The following is a 15,078-nucleotide window of genomic DNA, read 5'->3' on the forward strand; positions in this document are numbered from 1 at the left end:
GTGACTATATCAGTCACTAAACTAAACCACAATAAATTATTTGATATTTATGTTCGTGCATGGAAAAGAAAGAAGGAGAGAAGGGAGAGGAGAAAAAGAAGAAGAAAAAGCTATGTATACTACATTCTGCCGGGTTAATGGTTTAATAGAAATCGAAGATATGTATAACCATTTTACTGATCTCTCCAAATATCCTCAACTCTTTTTCTCGCCAAAGTAAAAATAAGAAAACCTAGCACATACCTACCCAGAAAGTGGCAGGCATTCTAAGATATGCCAGGACACTGAATTGTTTCAACAAAATCCAGTCACAGAAAAAAGAGGGTAAGTCATAAAGTATTGCTACTGTCATTCTAGTTGATACATACACGGGCTTATTAAAATAAGGTTAAATTGGTTAAATGAGTCTTTAAGATTAATGGGAAATGCAGACAAGATATTTCAGTAACATATTCTTATTGCTCTTGTTAGGGTGCCTCCCAAGAGAGATCAAATCAAAGCAATGACTTCCAATGATATCCAGTGTGATCCAGCTCATCAGTTAAATTCAAGGCAGAGAGGTCAACTCAGAAATGTATACACATTGCTTATAGGGATGCCAAAGGGATAATCTGGTGTCATTTCTTGAAGGACACAGGGCAATGATGGGACTGGCTAGAAATATTTTTTTATGAAAATCAAAACTGTAGTGTTCAGGGAAAAATAACAGGATATTAGTCAAGATTTTATTTTTTCCTCCATCAAGATAATGCACCTGTTCTTTTAAAGGAAATACATTGCTGGTGGGATTCCAAACAAGTACAACCATTGTGGAAATTCTATGGTGCTTTCTGAAACGACTGGAAATAGCAGTATCATGACCCAGCAATATCTTTGCAGGCCATGTACCTCAAAGAAGTATGAGACAGAAGAACAGACATACTGCTCTTCCTTGTCTTTTGAAGCACAGCTCACAACTGCAAGAAGCCTGAAGCAGCCCAAATGCTCGTCCGCTGAAGAGTGGATAGAGAAACTCTGGTACATGCACGCAATGGAATACTATGAGTCCCCCCAAAGCAGTGATGAAACCTTGAAACATCTTATGGTACTGATTGATCTGGAAAGCATTTGCTTAATGACGCTAATCATAAAAGGACTAATGTTGAATGACCTCAGCACAATAAGGTTGAAGACGGGATTGGATGCCCAGGCTGTGTAGTTTCCTAAATAGGTCCCCAAGCAATGACGTAGTAGGCCTACCTAGTCCCATAAACTATACAATGGCGTACCCTCAAATATGAAATGGAATTTCACTGGACAGAGTAGAACTTTCAAAGCACACATTTCCCCACTAGGTGAGCATCAAACAACTCACTCGAAGTTAGCGCACCCAGTGGCGTCTCCTGGGAAGATTCTCTCTGGTCGCAGTGAATTTTTTCATAAAAGCAGTTTTGCTTGAAACTCTTTTTTCGTGAGCGTTGATTTAAGAGAACAACGTGCGGCTGTGAAGTTTTGTTTCCTGCTCAGGAAAATGCCACAGAAACTGTTGTGATGTTGAAACAGCTTACATGGATAGCGCTATGGGAAAACTTCAAGTGGAAGAGGGTTTTCTCATTTCAAAAAAAAAGAAATTTTGATTAATGACAGTCCACATTCTGGACATCCACCAACTTCCCAAATTGATGGCAATGCTGACCCACAGTGCACTTGGAGCTCATTCCACTAGGTCCGACTGTTAAGCAAGTTCTCTATTTATAGGTTCTGAAAAGACTGCACAACAGTGTGTGACAGAAAAGGCCTGATCTGTGGCAGATGGGGAATGGTTTTGCCACTACAACAATGCACCTGCTCACACACTCTCGGTGCACCAGTTTTTGACAAAAACCAGCATGCCTCTCTTGCCCCACATGCTTACTCACCTGAACATGCTCCATGCTACTTCTTTTCATTTCTGCAATTGAAGAGGGACAGGAGTGGACAGTGATTTGACTAGGTTGAAGAGGTGAAAAAAAATTGAGGAGTGTGTCAGCCAGCCAAAGAGATGAATTTGAAAAATATTTCCAAGAATGGAACTGCAGATTTAACAAATGTATTAAATGTAATAGAGAAAACTTGGAAGGTGATGAGGTTGTTCTGTAAAAAAAATTAATACATAGCTTTGAAAATAATTGTTTTTTTTTGAGGTGTATGACCTCTTGCATAATTCCCAATAATAATATCTTAAAAACCATCTTAAGAGAGGTTATCTCATTCAACATTAGGTCAATTCCCCATGCTTTGGGGAGAAGGAGACTATCAATTAATTCCTGCCATGTCACAATGTTCTATGGTCATCCCAAATCAACAGATAATCATATAGCAATAATTATTGAAACTTACTGGAAACTCAAATCAAGAGGTGGAAGGAAAATGTCTGTACTAGTGAAGGCAATTATTCTTCACTGAGTTAAGCTTGTTGGGGCACCCAATCTTTGAGGAAAATGCTTAACATTACTTATAGAGATCCCAAGGGGGGAAATATGCCCCGTATTATGTTCCTAACTGGGAATTTTCACCTATTTTCTAGCTACCGGTGTCTTAGGTAACATGCCATATACAATTGGGACATTACACTCTGTCCTTTCAAGGTACACAAGACCCTTCTAAACTAACTGGATATTACCTTCAATTCACTTGTAGCAGAACTAAGAACTTGGAATATACCCTTGAACTTTAAACTGAAATGCCCTCATGGGAGAAAAAGTAGACAATCATTAAGCAATTGGTGGCTGTTGGACTTTGAGGGGGTTGAGACCTGCTGAGGTTACCAAATGAATGGCAACCTGGCACCAACATATATTTGCCATTGTCATTTTGTGCCATGTTAATCTACTAGAAATGGTTCTGCCTTTGTAAATGAGTTTTACTGAAAGCATTGCCATACTTCCCACCTTATGGTTTGTTACTAGTGTCTAGGCACCCACATTTTGAATCTATAAGTTAACAATTCACATATTGGAGCAGAATAAGAAATCCTACATACGTTTAAATCCCCTTTGTTCAATAGTACTTTCCATTACCAAATTTACTGTAACTATTCATAGAATTATGTTAAGTCCCTGCAGAAGCTTTTTGATGTACTACAATATAATGACAATACTATCTCCAACAGTGAACCAGGGACATATAGACACTAAAGTTCCTTGAGCTCTCATTTAATTTTAGTCCTACTATAAAAACAATTAGTTCTTGTGAAATGTCCATGCCTGGCCCTTGCCCTCATGAGGAGATGATTGAAGATATGGGTGCCATAGATAAATGTGGTAAAGAGATCAGAGAGTGCCCAAATTTCAGGAAAAGTAGTGTCTGGGATCTTAAAGGCTTGGCTCAAAACAAGCAGCAATCTAAGTTGGGCTTTTATTAAGTCTACATGGGAGCAGCATACCAGCCTTTGTGATCCAAGGACTGTAAACCATAAGATGGAAATCTGGAGGAGCGAATGGTACCGTACCTAAATTCTAAACAGTCAGTTTGTAGAAAGCTATGAATGACATTGGAAGCCCAAAGTTGATTTTCAGGGCCCCTCTGTGGATTGAGTCCACTTTAAGCCCCACTGTTCATAGACTAGAAATGTGAACAGTCCCAATATCAGATAAAGAATATTATAAAGTGGATTTTAGCAGTGGTGCTTGAGCGGGAGTAGCACCCTTTGTCATTAGTTCTTCCTTTGTCTCATTTTGAATTTATTCTAAATTTTTAATATTCTCTGCTTTCTCGAAGGAAGATCAAAATGTTTCTCTGTTTTATAAGATCATTGTGGAGGGGCCCTTTTTAATGTTTTGTTGACCTTGATCTTTATAGAGAAGCCAGGATAGGTGGATTTATGAAGGCAGGAGCTGAGGTAATGACTGCCCACGGGCAGGGCAGCGAAGGGTAGAGAAAATGGGGAATCAACACCAATGGGTATTGTCATGATAATTATAAAACCCTTCCTAATAGGATATTAACTATAGCTCAATGAAACAATTTGTAATGACATGATTTTATTAGCATATTTTGTGTTCATTTAACAAATTGTTATTATTTCCTTCAAGTCAGTTTCCTCCTTTGCATCACAGAATGAAATACTGTCAGGCTCTGCTACATTCTCACAATTGTTGCTAGTGATCTTTTGCACAACATGAAACACGGCCAGGTCCTGCACTATTCTCACAGGTGTTGCTATATCGGAGCCCATTGTATCAGTCTGGGGAGAAGTGAAATTACTTCTCAAAGCTCTTCTATCCATGCCCTTGGTTAGCCCAGTTGGAGGAGTGAGTGTTGGGATGCTAAGAGCAAGGTCAGCAGTTCGAATCCCTGAATTAGAATAGACTATGAGAGTGAGATCCACATCTTTGTAACTTTAACCATAGGGTTGGCTGGGTCAAAGTGGTGTGAAACACTAATGGAGGGCTTGGACAGTATGCCTAGTCTACCGTCTGCACGAGTGAGCCATCTCCAAAGCACGAGGAGAGGAATCGTGATCATCAAGAACTCCACCGGAGCACCTGGGAAGTCCTTCCAGCAGACACACCAGAGGGGTCTTGCCACATGGAGACCAAGGGACAGAACACTAGGGCCTTGCTGACATCACGAGGTAGAGCCGGAGCAGAGCACTGGCCTTCCCAGACAGCTTTTGAGGAAGTGTGATCAAACATTCGTAATCAGCTTAATTCCTTACATAAAAGGTAGCATTTACCTTTTTAGGTAGATGAAAACTCCAAATATGCAAACCCCCTAAATGCCCTATTAATTGTATCATGATTAGCATAGCACTTGAAATTCTAATCCAGCAGTATAATTGTCAACTTAAAATTAATTAATTTTTTGTTGTTTTCAGAATGTGTACCACTGCATCACTAATCACATTTTGGATATAATGAAACTTCCAAGATATATTGGAAATGACCAAGAAATACAGTAACAAAAACAAATAAATGAGGTGGAAAAGGGAAATGTTGTTGTTGCTTTTTCTTAATGTTGTTTTAATTATAATGAAGTTAATGGTATATTTATATAAGACTTAAAATGATAGAGTAGTTAAAAGAGACCTGATGCAGAGGGCTTAAGTGGAAAGCAAATGCTTTGAGAGTGATTAGGGCAAAGAATGTACGGATGTGCTTTACACAATTGATGTATGTATATGTGTGGATTGTGATAAGAGTTGTATGAGCCCCTAATAAAATGTAAAAAAAGAAAAGAAAAAAAAGAGGATTTGGGAATAGAAAGAAACAAGTATATATGAGAGGGTACCAAAAATGGACTTTTTTTTTTACAAAAAAACCTTATTACCTTCAAAGTACTCTCAATTACACTTAATGTATGTGTCAAATATGCAATTACATTCTTGGAAACATTTTTCAAATTCATCTATTTGGATGGCTGACCTCACCTCCCTCGTTTTTTTCTTCACCTCTCCTATGTCTTCAAACTGCTGTCCTTTCATGTCCCTCTACAATTGCAGAAATAAAAAGAAGTCACACGGAGCACAGTCAGGTGAGTACAGTGTGTGCAGCAAGAGAGGCATTCTGGCTTTTGTCACAAACAGGCTCACCGAGACGGCTGTGTGAGCAGGTGCACTGTTGTGGTGGCAAAAGCCAGACCTCCGTCTGCCATGAATCAGGCCTTTTTTGTCACACTCTGTTAAGCTATCTTTTCAGACTCTCTAAATAGAAAGCTTGAATAACAGTCTGACCTAGTGGAACATGCTCGTAATGCACTACAAGTTGACATTTCCATCCATTCAGGAAGTTGAACTAAGTCCAGAAGGAAGTTTTTCATCATCAATGTTTCACCTTTTTGAAACAAGGAAAACACTAGTCCATTGAGATTTTCCCCATAGCACTGTCCTTGTAAGGATTATTCAGCATCTAAACAGTTTGGGCACCACTTTTCCCAAGCAGGAAACAATATTACGCAGCAAAGGTGCATTTCCCTTAAATTAGCCATCACAAAAAAAGAGGTTTTAGTGAAGCTGCTTTTATTAAAAAATTCACTGTGACAAGAAGGAATCTTCCCAGGCGAAGCCACTGGGTTCACTAATTCAGAGATTTGATGGATGCTCATCTAGCAGGGGAAAATGTGTACTACGAAAGCTCCAGCCAATTGAGCTTTTTTCCACTATTTTTTGAAGGTAGCCCATGATATTTTGGTGAAATTAGGCATGTGTCTTAAAGATGTGGTGAAAATGAACAGGGACTTTTAATTAAGTAGAAATTAATATATTTCTTAGTGGAAGGACAAGAATAATAAAATAAAATGAGATAAAAACTCATTTCCATGGTTCTGCCTCATGGTGATTTTCTAAGACATGATTGAGTGTCCTGCAGTGCTCCCCAGGCTGTGATCTCTAAGGAGGATGACTAACGACCCCATCTTTCTCCCATGAAGCAGGCAGAGTATTCCAACTACCAGCCTAGCAGCTCGCTCCTTAAGAAACGGATATGTACGTGAGAACATTCCAAGAGCATTGAAAATGAATAATGGAATAGCAAACATTGCACAGAAGCAAAAATAGTCAAATTTGGTGGCACATTAGAAGGTACACTTCTGAACCTCCATCAGGAGCTAGGGACAGAAACGTCTGAGTAAGAACAATGGTTAAATCCAAAGATTGATTCTTACCCAGGCAGAACCTGTAAATCCATGACCGATTCTTTCAGTTCCATGTAAACTAGTTATAAAACAACTGGAAAATGCTGCTAAATATTCATCTTAAAATGCATAATGCACCTCTAGGCACCTTGACAAAAGGAACATCAAGGTATGTAACAATGCGCAGAGCTGATGAAGACTTACAACATAGGAAAACAGCAGTGCTGACCCATATGTAAAATTAAGCTTTGCTTTCTCTAGTTGTATATTTCTCCATAAAGTTAGAAATATAAAATTATATATGTGCATGTGTGTGTGTGTATAAACAAGTACACAGCCCTCCGTTGAGTGTAGTTCAAGATGTCCTGCTAGTATCTTAAGCACCTTTAGCACATGTGGTTTTAGTACTTTGAGGAGCCTGGACACTCCATTGGTTACATGTTGGGCTGATAACAGCAAATCCAGCCTTCCAAAACCACCGACTACTCAAGAGAAAGAAGACACTTTCCATTTCTGTGAAGAGTTATAGTCTCAGAAGCCCACAGGCTCAGTTCTACAGGATCGGTCTGAGGTGGAACCCACTGGAAGGCAGTGAGCGAGAGTGGCAGCTCATTTTAGAGGCAAAGAGAGCCCAGAGAGAAGCTAATTTATCATAAGGGGTTCTGTCTAACCAATTAGGAAAAGAGAATCAGCTAAAATAATCATATTAAAATCATTCTAGAGTCTATTGGAATCAAGGGAGAAGATTGATTTGATGTAGGGTGAGACGTACACTAAAATAGTCTAATAGAGAGCTGAACTTTCTGTGGATTTTATTCTTCCTTCACTCTCTTCCTTGTGCAGTTCATATACTAATCAATAGAAAACAAGATTATTATGGGTCAGAATGGGTCTCATGAGTGGGTCTTCTCATGTTTTGAATGGATTGAGAGAAAGACACCGGCATCAGAAAAGTACCAACAAAAATTACACAAAAGCAAATACGTTAGATGCTCAGTAAAATCAGTTTTGTAACCCAGAACCCCATTTGAGATGTACTTATTCCTCCAAGCACAGGCAAGGTCAATTGCAAGTCTTCTCATTTAGTGGCTGAGTCCTTGCAGGTTCATAGCCTGGAAGAGCAGTAACACCTGGGAGATCCTCTAACACAAAGGGATCAAAGAGCAAAAGTCAAAGGAAGACCTTGAGCTACACATTCTCTCACCAAACAGATCATCCATCCTTCCTCCCCTGGGAAAGAAGGAACACTCCTGGGTGCTAAGATCCTTACTCTGCATCTCAGGAAATCAGGAAATGGGGTGAAGAGGGCTCTCACTACCTTGATATCACCTTATTGCTCCAAAAAGGAAATCATATTAAATAAAGAAAAAGAAAAGGTGTGCTGGTACCATCCAGTCTGACGACGAATAAAGAAAGCGTAAGAATTACACTTACAAAAATTACCTTTTAGAAATTTGAGTGTTTTATAAAGCTAATCTCCAAATCCACATGACTCGATTAGATTAACAGACAAGAATTCATCAACAAATAACAAAAAAGTGTTCACTTCATAGATGTTACTGTTGCCGAAATATCTATAAGCGCACAGGTGTGATATCAAGAACTATCATTTAAACTCAGTGAAGGCTTTTCCATTGACAATGGACATTCATGCTTCCTAGAAGAAATTGAGTGTCTCAATTAGTACATTCTGAAAGATCACCATATTAAAAAGGTACAGTTAGTCATCCCTACTTTTAAAAGCACAGTTGAAATTATCTGTAATAGTTGCATTTTAAATGATGCATAATTAGTAGACTATGACCTTCTGTGGCTACTTAGTAAGTTTCCTCTAAGTGTGTATAATTGCCCCCTATCATTATTTTTAACTGCCTTAATCATGTCCTGATTTAGGACTTCATATACCCAGATATCAGTAGGTTGTAAATATTATATAATCTTAGATTTAATTATTTAATTTAGCCTTTCCACTGAGTTCTCTTTTTTTTTCTTAAGAGTTCTATTTCTGACATATCACTTTTTGTAAAGGGGGAAATAAAAGAAAATAGTTCTATTTCCACAGAAGATTATTGGAATATTTTCCTTCTGTAAAAAACTTTTGAGGCTTCCAAAATTTTGAGGAAAATTGGATTTAAAATATAATGGAATTTTTCAACAAAAAATTAAAAACCCTCTTGTGTAAGTTATAAAAATCATAACTTTTATAATTCAAGAAACATGAAATATGCTTTTGTTTAAAACAGAGATAACTCTGTATAAGTAAGAACTGGCTCAGAGAATATTTTTTAAGTAATTTTATTGGGGGCTCCTACAACTCTTATCACCATATATCCATACATCCATCCATTATGTCAAACACATTTGTTCATATTTTGCCATCACCATTTTCAAAACATTTTCTTTCTACTTGAGCCCTTGGTATCAATTCATTTTCCCCCTCCCTCTCCCACCCACTTTCCCTCAAGAACCCTTGATAATTTATAAATCATTATTTTTTCATGTCTTACACTGACCGATGTCTCCCTTCACCCATTTTTCTGTTGTTCATCCCCCCAGGGGGCTGGTTATATGTTGATCATTATGATTGATTCCCCCTTTCTCCCCTACCTTCCCCTCACCCTCCTGGTATTTATATTCTCATTATTGGTCCTGAGGGGTTTATCTGTCCTGGATTACCTGTGTTTCCAGCTCTGATCTGTAGCAGTGTACATATTCTGGTATAGGCAGATCTGTAAGATAGAATTGGGGTCATGATAATGGCTGGGAGGACGCATTAAAGAACTACAGGAGAGTTGTGTGTTTCAATGGTGCTATACTGCACCCTGACTGGCTCGTCTGCTACCCGGAACCCTTCTATAAGGGGATGTCTAGTTCCCTACAGATGACCTTTGGGTCTCCACACTCTACAGTCCCCCTCATTCACAATGATATGATTTTTTGTTCCAGGTCTTTGATGCCTGATACCTGATCCTATCAGCACCTCGTGGTCATACAGGCTGGTATGCTAATTCCATGTGGGCTTTGTTGCTTCTCAGGCAGATGACTGCTTGTTAATCTTCAAGCCTTTAAGACCCCAGATGCTATATCTTTTGTTATCCAGGCCCCATCAACCTTCTTCACCACATTTACTTATGGACCCTCTTTGTCTTCAGCAATCGTTTCAGGAAGGTGAGCATCACTGAATGCTGGCTTATGAGAACAAAGTGTTCTTGCATTGAGGGAGTACTTGTGTAGAGGCCCAATATCCACCTGCTACCTTAACACTAAACTTATACATATATGTACATAGATCTATTTCCCTATTGTCATGTATAAATATATTTACATATGCACATGCCTGTCTTTAGACCTCTATAAATGCCCTTTGCCTACTAGTTCTTTCCTCTATTCCCTTTTATTTTCCTCTGGTCCCACTATCATGCTCAGCCTTCATTTGGGTTTCAGGAATTCCTTTCAGTTACATTGTCCTTGATTAAGCTCTACCAGGCTTCCTATACCCTCCTCACCATCAATTTTAGATCACTTGTTGTTCCCTTTTACCTGGGAACCCCTCCCACTACTCTCCCATGTTCCCCCAGAATCACCAGTCCTGTGTTTCTCTCCTCTGGATTGTTTAATCCCGCCTACCTTATCTAGATAGACACGCAGAGACCATAGTAAGCACAAAAACATAACAGATAAAAACAAAGCAACAATAAGAAAACAAAATTACAACAACAACAAAACCAACCGAAAAAAAGAAAAGTCTATAAGTAGTTCAAGGTCTGTTTGTTGACCTATCAGAGTGTTTTCTGGTCGAGTCTGATGGCATGCCATGCCCTAGCGCCAAAGTCTATTTTTGTTATTCCCTGGGGAATCTGTTGCTCTGCTTCGCTTACTGTTCTGTTGCATGCCCTTAGTGTTTCGCCTTGGTGTGGTGGTATCAGATCAGGCACAATTTCTGCACTGTGTCTTCAGTCTTGTCCCCAGTAGCACTATAGGTCAGAGAGGGACGTTGCATCTTGTGGTGGGGCCAGCCCTATGGTCTGTGCATTGCCTGCTCTGAGTAGGTATACCATCCTTGGGGATTGATGGGCAAGGATGTGCTCTACTCTCTCTCCCTCCCCCTTCATTTGCTCCTGTATGTTCTGATCAGATGTGTCCCTGTCCTTGAAGTGTAGCTTCAGTGCTGTCCTCTGAAGTTAATTCTTCTGGGGGGAGTGGGGACTGTACATGTAGTTGGGATTCGGGCAGGCCCCTCAGACCTCTCAGAGAAAACTTTTATTGATTTAATTATCTTTTAAAATATAATAAAGTAACTGATGTAAATTTTTTGCATATATCAATGCCTTTAAAAATATACTTTTATTAGGAGCTCTTACATCTCATCAAAATCCATACATTCCTCCAACGTGTCAAGCACATTTGCGCATATGCCACTATCATCATTTTCAAAGCATTACCTTTCCTTGTAAGCCCCTGGTATCAGCTCCCCATTTCTTCCCCCTCCTTCCCCCACTCTTCCTCACAAACCCTTGATGAGTTATAGATTATTTTTTTCCGTATCTTAGATCATCCTTTGTAACCTCTCACCCACTTTTCAATTGTCTCACTGGGAGGGGTTTCTAGGCTGATCCTTGTGATCAATTCTCCTTTCTCTTCCCAGCCTCCTCTAATCCTCCAGTTACCTCTACTCTCCTTGTTGGCCCTGGGGGTTTATCTATCCTGTATTACCTGTGTTGCAAGCTCTTCTCTGTAGTAGTGTACATGCTCTGGTCTAATCCAATTTGTAAGGCAAATTGAGGTCATGCTAGTGGGGTGAAGGAAGCACCAAAGAGCTAGAGGAAAGTTTTGTGTTTCATCAGTGATATACTGCACCCTGACTGGCTCATCTCTTCCCTGTGACCCCTCTGTGATGGGATGTCCAATTATCTACAGATGGGCATTAGGTCTCCAATCCATGCCCCCTCCCCCACCATGCCCCATTAACGTTGTGTTTGGTTTTATTCTGGATCCTGCATGCTTAATATCTGACCCCATTGACACTTCATTATCACATAGGCTGCTGTGCTTTTTCCATGTTGGCTTTGTTGCTTCTCAGCTAGATGGCTGTTTGTTTATCTTCAAGCCTTTAAGAGCCCAGACACTACATTTTGTGATAGCTGGTCACTATCAGCTTTATTCACCACATTTGTTATGCACCCATTTTGTCATCAGCGATCATGTCGGGAAGGTGAACATCACAGAGTGCTGGATTGTTAGAACAGTGTTCTTGTGCTAAGGGAATACTTGAGTTGAAGCCCAATGTCCATCGGTAACCTTAATTCTTAACATATAAATATGAGTTAATAGTTCTATTCCCCTACCATTGTATATATATATATATATATATTTACATATGTACATGCAAGCTACTATATACATACAACCCTGGGTTGATGTCCAGCAACTATGGCAAGAGCCAAACACAATCCAGGGATACATATGGCAGCCAACTAAATAAGAGGGGGAAATAAAGAGAAATTTAAAAAAATACATGGGTGGGGGGGAGCAGGGCACTAATCCACCCAAGGGGAGGGTATTGTTTATATATCCACAGGAGAAAGAGAGACCAGGCTTCAACCCGATGTGCCAAGATGTGAATACAACATAACAGCATGTAACAGGGAACTAATAGAGAGGTCTGCGGGGCTGGCCCCAATCTTGACTATGTGGACACACCCACAGAGGATGTGCTTTGTAGGACAGCACTAGTGGTACAGCTAGGGTAGAGGGGTGCTTCAGATTAGAGCATATGGGAGAAATGCAAAGTATGGAAAGGGAGGAGAGGACATCCTGGCCCATTAAACCCCAATGTTCCTGCTCAGAGCAGACAAGGTACGGGGTTGACGGCAGAGCTGGCCCCATCCTTGGACTCGGCACCCCTCACTGAACCATGACGCTGTGGGGTCAACACTGGAGACAGCGCGGGAATAGTGCACTGTCTGACCCCATCATGCTGGGGCAAGGCAGTGAGGGTACACAGCAGAGCAACAGGGGGAGCAGACTGATGAACCCCCAGAAAATATCAAAAACAGACTTTGGAGGCAGAGTGTGGAACCCCATCAGACTCAACTGGAAAACACTCATAAAGACCAACAAACAGATCTTGAACTATTTAGAGACTTGTCCATTTTTGTCAGTGGCTTTCGTTTTGTCAATGTTATTTTGTTCTTGTGTTTTGCTGTTTTTACTGTTTTATTGTTTTAAAATTTCTTTGTTGTTGTATTTGGCTCTGCCTGATTTTTGCACTTATTAATGTATCCATATGCCCATCTAGATAAGATAGGCAGGATAAATAATTTGGAGATGAAAAGAATGGGACCAATGATTCTGGGAGGAATACGGGAGAAGGAGAAGTGGGAAAAAGGAAGAAGGGGAGTGGAGGACCAACCCAGGGACACGGGAACAACAAGTGAACAAATATCAATGGAAGGAAGGTAATAGGATGGCTAGTTGGGCTCAGTCAAGGGCAATGTAGCAGTGCGGAATTACTAAACCTGAATGAAAGCTGAACATGATGGTGGGACAAGAGGGAAGTAAAAAGGAAAAAGAGGAAAGAACCTGGAGACTAAGGACATCAGTACATTTTTATCTGGACATTTATAAATCATTGGCACAAGATTAACAAAGGGAAATCTTATTAGTAATTAACAAAATTTCTTTAAAAATGCTTTTTACAAAGCTGTGGAATGGCTAATGAAAGCTTCTTGGTAAGCCTGTGGTGTTGATTCCATTCTGTGATTCTGTTTTTGCAAAGACTTTAACTCATTTTCTCCCATCAGCAGCCTGCACTTTGGCTTCTTGAGCCGATTGGCTGTCTGGATGACCTTGGTGACACAGCTTCACCAGACTGGCAGCGTCATTGACTAAATCTCTCTGAATTCGGTCAACCAGCCGGCCATCCATCATTTTCTTATTTACAAAATACCAAGCCATCCCACTGAAGTGTCTTGTTGAACATAAAAGTTCATATTTTCCATTTTTATCCATATCACCACAGATCTGATGATGAACCCTGATACACTTAGCAGAATCTGGCTCAAACAGGGCAGTGGAAGGATTGAGGACATAAGCACGCCGGCTCTGGTCGTACATGGTCTTAAAATGTTCTTCCTTGGAAATGATTGGTGTAAAAATTCTATGACCTTCTTTTGGAAAATAAATTGGGATCATCGATGCTGCTATTCCCAAGAAACTTTGCATAGGTTGTCACTTGGTTCTCTGAGGACAGCAAAATGCTCCTGCTGGGTTCATTGTCTGATATATCCATAAACAGGTATGTGGTTATTTTTGTCCCTTCTTATCTTCAGCTGACACATCATGTATGCACTCTTTGGGAACTGGGGAATTTTCAATTGTTGTTTTAGCTGCTTTGACAGCCTCTCAGGGAGCCTCTTATAACTAGTCCTGGGTCATTGGGGCCTTCTGTTCCTGTACAGCTTAAAAATCTTCCACTAATTCTAACCTGTCTTCTTGATGAATATGCTTTGGACTTCCTCACCCATAATGTAGGCTTCTTCATCCAGGAGGTACCAAATTCTACAGTCCCGAGCTGACCAGTAACATGGCAATCCACCCCAGCAGTGCCCAGGGAGCAGCGGGAGCAGGGTCTGGGCCAGTCAGGGTTCAGAACTGAAGCTCACCCGCTCTACACTCAGAGTACAGGTAAAGAAGCCCCACAACGACATGCGCAGCATGCAGGTCGCCATGATTCTCCAAGGCAACCAGGGTAGGAAATAGTCACTAGGTTTCAGTAGTTCAAATGCTACTCCTTTAATTCTAAGAAATAAGTAAAGGCAAGAAGACACTAACTTTCACTTTGTGATAACAGAATGAAGAATGAAGACCACCCCCCAAAGGTCACTTTGTTGTTCCAGAGAATAAACGGACACAAATCCAGATTAGTTTTTAATTTGCATCTACCGTGTTCATGAGACCCCTGATCATTTTGGTTTTTAATAAGACACCCAGTATCACAGAGAGTATCTGGTCACTTTCCTCTGGATAGGGCATGGGTTGAATGGGAACATTTGTCGCCCTGTCACTTCCTTTTTTAAAATATCATCTCATGGTTTTCTTTCACTGGTATCCATTTAATATCCAGAATATAGGAGAGGGCTCAAAATGTTCACAGAAAAAAATCCATTATGTTTTCATCTTATTTTTCTATAGATTTTTGAACCCCCACTCATATAAGAACCCCTATACCTAAATGGTTATAAGACCAGTAATCTAATTAAAAATGGACAAATGATTTGATTTCCACAAAAGAGATGCACAAATGACGAGATGTACATATGGCCCGCAAGCACATGAAGAGGCACAGATAGCAAGAGTGTGAAAAGTTCCAATAATCTTGAAACCACCAAGCAAATCAACAGAGGGGATGTGTAACTGCATTTTGCTTGAGGAAAAACACAAAGCGTATCAAATCAAGATACTCGAGGATGATGATTAGAAGGGAAT

General features: G+C 40.1%; 1 pseudogene; it reads right to left on the minus strand.

The window, feature by feature from the left end:
* Positions 1-13,305: 13,305 nt before the first annotated feature.
* LOC142456151 (small ribosomal subunit protein mS22 pseudogene) lies at positions 13,306-14,321 on the minus strand (annotated as a pseudogene).
* Between the last annotated feature and the right edge of the window lie 757 nt (positions 14,322-15,078).

This window comes from Tenrec ecaudatus, chromosome 9, assembly GCF_050624435.1.
Source record: "Tenrec ecaudatus isolate mTenEca1 chromosome 9, mTenEca1.hap1, whole genome shotgun sequence".
NCBI classification, from domain to species: Eukaryota; Metazoa; Chordata; class Mammalia; order Afrosoricida; family Tenrecidae; genus Tenrec; species Tenrec ecaudatus.